We start from the raw sequence: 8,568 nt of genomic DNA on the forward strand, positions 1-8,568 counted from the left end.
TTTACAATTCAAGTTTTGTACTAGAAGCAATAGAGTTAAGAGGGTCTTTTACTAAGGTGCGCTCACATTTTTTGGCGCGCGCAAAAAATTTGGGCATGCTAAACATTAGAGATGCCAATGCATTCCTATGGGCGTCACTAATGTTTAGCATGCCCACAATTTTAGCGCATGCTAAAAACATGAGTATGCCTTAGTAAAAGACGTCCCAAGTGATTTGTCCAAGATCTCAAAGACCAGCAGTGGGATTTAAAACCTGGTATCCTTGGTTCTCAGCCTGCTGTTCTAATCCACAGTAAACTAAAGGCTGTCAGAGCTGAAGCCTGGTGGCCATTTGGCAAGCCTACAAAAAACATTGATAGGTAATATAGAGGGGCATAATCGAATGGGGACGGCCATCTCTAAGGGTGCCCATCTCTAAGGACGGCGCCACGAAGGGGCGGGGAAACCCATATTATCGAAACAAGATGGGTGTCCATCTTTCGTTTCGATAATACGGTCAGGGACACTCAAATCTTGACATTTAGGTCGACCTTAGAGATGACCGTCCTCGGTTTTCGGCGATAATGGAAACCAAAGACGTCCATCTCAAAAACGTCCAAATCCAAGCCCTTTGGTTGTGGGAGGAGCCAGCATTTGTAGTGCACTGGTCCCCCTCACATGCCAGGACACCAACCGGGCACCCTAGGGGGTACTGCAGTGGACTTCAGAAATTGCTTCCAGATGCATAGCTCCCTTACCTTGGTTGCTGAGCCCCCCAACCCCACCCCCCTCCAGGTCCGCCTGCCTGAAGTACACTGCACCCACTACATCTGCTCCAGGGACCTGTATACTGCTGCAATGGACCTGAGTATGGCATTTGAGGCTGGCATAGAGACTGGCAAAAAAGTATTTTTAAACTTGTTTTTTATGGTGGGAGGGGTTAGTGACCACTGGAGGAGTAAGGGGAGGTCATCCCTGATTCCCTCCGGTGGTCATCTGCTCAGTTCGGCCACCTTTTTGAGGCTTGGTCATGAAAAAAAATGGACCAAGTCGGCCAAGTGCTCGTGTGGGATGCCCTTCTTTTTTCCATTATCGGCCGAGGACGCCCATCTCCTAATCACGCCTCAGTCCCGCCTTCGCTACCCTGCCGACATGCCCCAGTGAACTTTGGTCGTCCCCACGACGGAAAGCCATCGAGGGTGTAAAAAAATCGGCTTTCGATTATGCCGATTTGGGTGGCCTTGCAAAAAGGACGCCCATCTCCCGATTTGTGTTGAAAGATGGGCGTCCTTCTCTTTCAAAAATAAGCCTGATAGGCACCGTCTGTCCCAGTATGGCAATGCTTACGTTCTTACATTTTTATTTTTTGGTTGCCAGTAACCTCAGGATTTCTGTTAAAATATTGCTGAACATCACTGTTCACATGGCAAACAGGAAGATGCTGTTCTGACTGATAGCCAAGGGTTAAAGTACTTGTATATATTTCCAGAATATTGAAAATTTAATGTATTATATTATTCTGCCATACATTAGTTTGATTTTTGGTACTTATTTCCCTGCAGTTCATACAGTGTTCATAATACCATTAGTAACACACATACTAGGGGAGGCAGCTGGTAGATAGTGAAAGGGGACTTTCTCGCTGTTTTCAAATGTGCCCTTTCTATCCCCAGGGCTGCTGAGAGACATAGCTGCCCCCGCCACTCACGCTACTTGCACCGCCATTCCCACCCACCTGCCCCTTACCTTTCTGTATTTTCCTCCAAGGGGGAGGGATCCGGGATCCAGTGCTGGCAAGCCGCTTCCTGCTTATTCTTAATTCCTACTTATTCTTGCTGCATGCTCCCAAGGTCTGTCTTTTCCTGCCCCTGTCTGTGCTAGGAGTCAGGACCTGGATGATTGCATAAACACAATATCGCACTGATGCAATCATCCGGGTCCTGGGCGGCATGCAGAAGCAAGGAAGGACAGACCTGGAAGCAGGCATCAAGAATAAGCTTGTTGGCACTGGGCCCAGGCCTGGGCCTGGGGAATTTTGTCCCCTGCCCCCCCTCTCAGTGGCCCTGGCTATCCCCCCCCCCCCTTTGTTTTTAAAGAGCTGTGTTCACACAAGGGGTACAATGTTCCCTCTAAGTTATGTTAAACATCCAGTAGATGAGTAAAATTCAGAGATGCTATAAACAGAGTTAAATTACAAGTAAACAAGTAGGGAAAGCATGCAGAGCATGGCTTATGGAATTCTTTTCAACCGCCCTGTGAGTGCTTGTGTGTTCGTGTGTGTGTACGTGCGTGCGTGCATGTGTGAGTCTGTAAGAAGTGCTCACAAGGTAATGGAAAAGAAAACAGTTGCTCACATCAACTCAGTCCTTAGAGGGAACATTGAGGAACACACTGCTGAAACAGCCAATACTTGAGATCCAAATGCTTCATTTTAAAATTTGCACTTGTAACATCAACTCTTTAAGAGTAGAAGGATTAATCCTTTACAAGCAGACTGACTTGATGTTTTATGTGGACAGACAATTTACTAGTAGGATTAAACCAGGTGAATTTCAGTCTACTTTGCATTTGGAACAAAGTCAATGAATTTCTCCATTATCCTTGATAAATATCTGTCAGATTGTTTGCCACTGATCTTGAGAAAATCAGTACAAATCGTTAGCTGGTCTGATTAGCCAGGTGACATTTCTGAAGTTCTGCTATGAATTCAGGTCCCCAAATTTATTTGGTTCTTTTTTTATCTATTTGGGTTTTTTTTCTTCACTAATAAGTTAACAAATAACTTTAGGATTATTATTGAGACACGTTTAAATACAGAGGCAAAATTTAATCAGTTGACATATTTGCTCATGGGAATAGATTTTGAGAAAAGGTTACCAGGGTACATTTGATACTTTAAAAAAAGAAGACTGACACTCAAGTAAAACAGATTAACAAGCATATGCTTGAGCTTCATGGTGTGAAGGAGATTTTCACTGTTGCCTTCTTTACTTCGATCCACCTTTGCATTGGCCTCCTCCTCCTCCTCCACCTCCACATTGGCCTCCGCCTCCACCTCCATATCCACCTTTGTATTGGCCTCCGCCTCCACCTCCACAGCTTCCACCTCCACCTCCACATTGGCCTGCGCCTCCACCTCCATATCCACCTTTTGATTGGCCTCCGCCTCCACCTCCACAGCCTCCACTTCCACCTCCATATTGGCCTCCGCCTCCACCTCCATAGCCACCTTTGGATTGGCCTCCGCCTCCACCTCCACAGCCTCCACTTCCACCTCCACATTGGCCTCCACCTCCACCTCCATATCCACCTTTGGATTGGCCTCCGCCTCCACCTCCACATCCTCCACCTCCACCTCCACATTGGCCTCCACCTCCACCTCCATATCCACCTTTGGATTGGCCTCCACCTCCACAGCTTCCACCTCCACCTCCACATTGGCCTCCACCTCCACCTCCATATCCACCTTTGGATTGACCTCCTCCTCCTCCACCTCCACATTGGCCTCCGCCTCCACCTCCATATCCACCTTTGGATTGACCTCCGCTTCCACATCCTCCTCCACCACCACCTAGAACATGAACGACAGAATTGTATGACACGTAGCACATCGCACATGATTATCTCAATATGATTATTGTATTTTGCTTTTTCTAATTTTAATCTTCAAATGATTAAAAGAAAATATAAATCAGTTATTTAGCATATCTGTCCTGAGAATTGCTTATATTTTTACTAACCTATGGTAAGCACTAACATGTGGTTACCGCAGGTTAAAATGCACTACCGCAGGGCGCGCTCAGGTATCCCACAGTAGTTTCAGAATCGGCGTTCACTACCCACATGCTAAAAAAATGAAATTTATTTTTTAGAGCTGGGGGTGTATTTGGGGGTAGAGAGTAGGCATGGCTATGTTAATCAGTTAGCGTGTAGGCATTGCCACAGGCTGATTAGTGCAGGATTAGTGCATGAGCCTTTAACTTACAAAATAAGAGGCGGTAAGGGCTCACATGCTAAGGGCCATGGGCTAATGGGAAATTAGAATGTGGCCATTATTGGAAAAAAAAGAAAAATGTGCCTTCTACCGGCAGCACTAAAACTGGTCTCAGCACAGGGGAAGGACCAGCTTTGGGTTACAGCAGGCCACTTTGTAGAACTGCTTGGTAAAAGGGCCCCTTACAGTATAGTGAGGCACCTTGACTGGCATGCCTGTGAAGAACCATATGCTAAAATTAAAGAAAGAAGAACACGAATGAAAATGGGTACATATTCTCTAATAGACAAATATTCAAGCGATTTGTCTAGTTAAAGAGGCACCTGAAGAAATGTTTCTTTCATATACTCCTCTCCGTCCAACTGCATACATATAAAGCCCAATTATGCACAAAACAAAGAGATCAGAATTGAGACATCCAGGTCAGGATGTGTTCCGTTCCAACAGTATTTTATAGAAAAGTATCTGCCTGAGTAGAACCTTTAAAAAAAAAAAAAAACCATGTATTAGCCCCTTTTACAAACCTCAATGTGTAAGTGCTGCCCATTAAGGGGCCTAGTTTTCATTGTGAGCTACCGTTAAGACCTGTTATTTTACTATTGACCTTAGTCTAGTATGTTTTACTAAAGGGCATTAAGTTTAGGCTTAACTTGCTGTAATATGGGATTTTAATACGCGAAAAGCCTAAAACTGATACTGCATCAAGAAGAGGCATTACCATGAGTTTTCATTGTAGGATGTATATTAACATTTGGATTAATGGGCAGTTCCTGCTTCCAGTTAATGCAGAAGCACTTAGGGCCAGATTCTATATGTAACTCTCTTCTAAATGGCCTTAGACTAAAAGACCTCTGAAGACTACAAATAGTGAAAAATTCTCCAGTGAGTCATCACAGGATTCAAAAAATATGACCATACTTTTCCTGTTCTTCATCAAAAACACTGGTTTCCATTCACACAAAGGATCAGATGCAAACTTTTTCTCCTGGTCCATAAAATCCATGCTTCTGGCTCCTCTTTCTACCACTCTTGACTACTGATAACCTGTATGTAAGTGCTATATTTCCATGTGGAAATCACAACTAAGCCTTCTAAATAACCCCCTTTGTCTTGTCAATACAATGACCAGTCGAACATTATAGTAATGATGGCAGGGATGCATTTTTTTTTGTTTGGACAACACTGATGCACAGTGCTGTCCAGGTAAACTTAACCAGTTAAACCAGGCCACATAAACAGACTTGATATTATCTAGATAATGCTAATTGCTTATATTCAGCAATGCTATATAACTGGATAAATTTGCTGTATAACTAATTAAGGGGCCCATCTACTAAAGGGTATTACGTTTTGGGCTTAACACACTATAATGCAGGATTTTAATGCATGGCAAGCCCAAAACTAATGCTATATCAAGAAAGGAGGTTCCTAATATTTTTTATTGCAAGTCATGTGTTAACTTTCAGGTTAATCTGCAGTATCTGCTCCTGCATATGAAGTATCACATCATTCCTTAGGCTATGAGAATATCGTGTTGGGCAGATTTGATGGACTGTGCAGATCTTTATCTGTCGTCATCTACTATGTTACTACGTTACAAAAAATGTCTGAAACAAACTGAAAAAAGCCCAAATGAACCTAATGCAAACTAACAATTTTTCTCCTGTGCACATCTCTAGTCTTCAGTATTATTTGTTTATATTGATTTGCAAGTGGGTCTGAATTGCTAAATTTTTATTCCCACGGCAAATAAATGGGAGAAAAATGCTAGTACACTATGCTTTAAGTTACAACTAAATTGCTATTATAGTGTTTGGTTGACTAACATAAAGTTTTTCTCTGTATGATTATTTGACATTGTTATTTTTATATCAATGATAGGTGAAGATGAATGTCTAAGACATTCTGGAAAATAGATAATAACCCTTTATTCCCTCTCTCTTCTAGCCACATGTAAGCATGTGTAAAGAAAAGAATCCAGTTATCATGATTATTCTAAAAGAGTTAATTCTAAGAAAACGGTATGCTTGATAAAAACATGGACTGATGTCTGAGGCAACCATTACCTCAGGCCATCTGAAAATCATTCTATACTGTTTAAGGGAAAAGGGATGAAACTTGATATACTGTTTTTTCTGTGGTTACAGTCAAAGCATTTTACACATTATATACAGGTGCTTATTTTGTACCTGGGACAATGGAGGGTTAAGTGACTGGCCCAAATTCACAAGGAGTTGTAGTGGGAATTGAATCCCATCCCCATGGTTCTAACCATTAGGCTACTCCTCCACTCTAGTCTCTTTTAATATTCAGGGGTCCTTTTACTAAGGCATGCTCATGGATTTAGCATGGGCTAAATACTGCACAGCCCACTATTTATATATCTATGGGCTGTATGGCACTTAATGTACATTAATTTGTGAGTGTGCACTATATCTGTTAGTACACCTTAGTAAAAGGACCCCTCAGTACGGTTTCTTGAAATTAAAAGAAATTCAGTGATATCGGATCAAGTAAAATTCAGATTTGGGTGAGATTTAGAAATAATGCAACTAGATTGCATTTTAATCTATGTGCATATTTTCTTACATGAAAAATCTCCCTTGTGCAAAAAGCAGGGACATGCAAGAGTCCATAGATACTTTGCACTCAAGGTAGTTTTCAAAGGTAAAATGTATTTTCTCAGCTACTTGGAGGAAGGTGGCACTAACAATTTCCTCAATCTTTTTGGGCTTCCATCTATACTGGTAGGAACCAGGCCTACTGGATTTTCAGTGCTATGAGACTCCATAAGCACAACTACCCTAATTGTTCATTCAGTTTATAAATCTTTATTCAAATAAAAATGGCTGACCACAAGGCATGAACCGACATTATCTCCAGAGTTTGGTCTGAGTTTGATCAGTTGATGTCACTATTTAAGTTATAACTAAGACTCATTCCCTTCCATGGATTGTAAATGTTGTGTCCCCAGAATTCCCAGCCCTGGTTGCAAATCAAACTCAGAACTCCCTCATGGTAGTACACAGTACTGTAACTGACTAACTGAATGAACTCCAAGTCAGGTTATAATTTTTATTTTGATCCAGCAATTTCATTCCGATCCTTTGGGCTTCAAGTCTAGTTGGAATTGATCTGTATTACACTGCAGTGGTATGAACATCACTCATAATACCTGCAGATTTGCCCTCTGCTTCATTAATCCCCCCCCCCCCCCCCCACCCTTAACTTTATTCAGCCATTGTAGCAAAAAGATCTTAGTCAAGGACATAAATGGTAGCTTCATCTGGAATCCTGCACAAATGCATCCTGAGTATGGCCACTAGGTGTCACCATTCTACAATAACTGATACACTGTCCCCCTCCTCCTTGTAAATTCTGTCACTGCAAGCAGCCCCAGCTCATGCTAGCCCAGGTAGCAAGTTGGGCCAAGGAATCTAATCCAGTAGTTCTTTGTGTTAGTGACCAGCATGCCATTGACCACTGGGCGAGCTTTCATACCAGAATATTGTTAAAATTAAAATGTATGAACCCAGAATCCTGAGGTACAATTTAATAACATCTCGGTCTTACTTTCATCATGTTAAAACTTGTTATTTTTTTAAATACAAACTTCTCCATGTATTACACAGCAGTTTCTAAATTAATTTTAACAAAACAAATAATATAATACAAGAAAACTTACTATTCCAGCCTTGGTTTTGGCATGGGTCTTGGCATGGGTTATTGCACTGGTTCTGATTCCATTGCCCTCCTCCACCTCCACCACCGCCACCACCACAGTTGCCCTTGGCAGACATGTTTCTCTCTAGCTGAGTAGAGCAGTAGAATCTGATTCTTGTCTGAATGACAATGCCATTTATATACTCAAGTACTGGTTCTCTCTGTGCCAAATGGGCATGATGTGTACCTTGGTGGGGCCTTTGAAAAGCAAATAGAATTTTAGCATCACCTGCATAATTAGAGGTTATTTAGGGGGTATCACTCATTCCTTAATTGTTCGGCTTTATTCCCTAATTGTAGGGTGGATATCATTCAAAGGTCAAATTCTACAAAATCACATCATGATATATTATATAAGCAAACAGCCCTTTGCCACTTTTTGTGGCATGAATAATTTTCCTTCTTATGCCTCTTGCAAATTCTTTTAAGTTAAAGTATTCTTTCTTACAAATAAAGCAGGATAAAGAGACTGGATAATGAAGCAGAATATGCACAGCCACAAAAAAGTTTGGTTGTTCTTTGTTTTGAATAAGGTTTGAATGATTATCATGTGTTTTTTTATTCACACATTCATGGTTTGTGTGCATTGTAGGACTGCAATTCTTTTTTTTTTTTTGCATGGACAGATAGAATTTTATGCATGTTAATTCATAGATATACATCTGCACAAGCAAAGTGAGTGCACTTTAAATTTTTAGGTACCTATCGAAACCAAATGTGTGCTTATGAATGCACACCTAACAGAAACCAGATGAAGAACAGACCAGTCAATATTCTGCCAGCTGCACTTAGTACTTTTGTAAATGCTGACCACTGCCAGCTAAAGCAGACCTGGATGTACAGTGGAGCCCTTATCTGGGCATTGACCCTGA

The 8,568-nt window shown here is 41.7% G+C and overlaps 1 long non-coding RNA gene across 1 annotated transcript; it reads right to left on the minus strand.

The window, feature by feature from the left end:
- Positions 1 to 2,879: 2,879 nt before the first annotated feature.
- LOC115471187 lies at positions 2,880 to 7,792 on the minus strand. The gene is made up of 5 exons (XR_003942294.1): positions 7,659 to 7,792; positions 3,428 to 3,472; positions 3,173 to 3,184; positions 3,035 to 3,058; positions 2,880 to 2,995 (listed from the first exon to the last, which is right to left on the minus strand). It is a non-coding gene; the product is annotated as an uncharacterized LOC115471187 (long non-coding RNA).
- Positions 7,793 to 8,568: the final 776 nt, after the last annotated feature.

This window comes from Microcaecilia unicolor, chromosome 5 (assembly GCF_901765095.1).
Source record: "Microcaecilia unicolor chromosome 5, aMicUni1.1, whole genome shotgun sequence".
Taxonomy (NCBI): domain Eukaryota; kingdom Metazoa; phylum Chordata; class Amphibia; order Gymnophiona; family Siphonopidae; genus Microcaecilia; species Microcaecilia unicolor.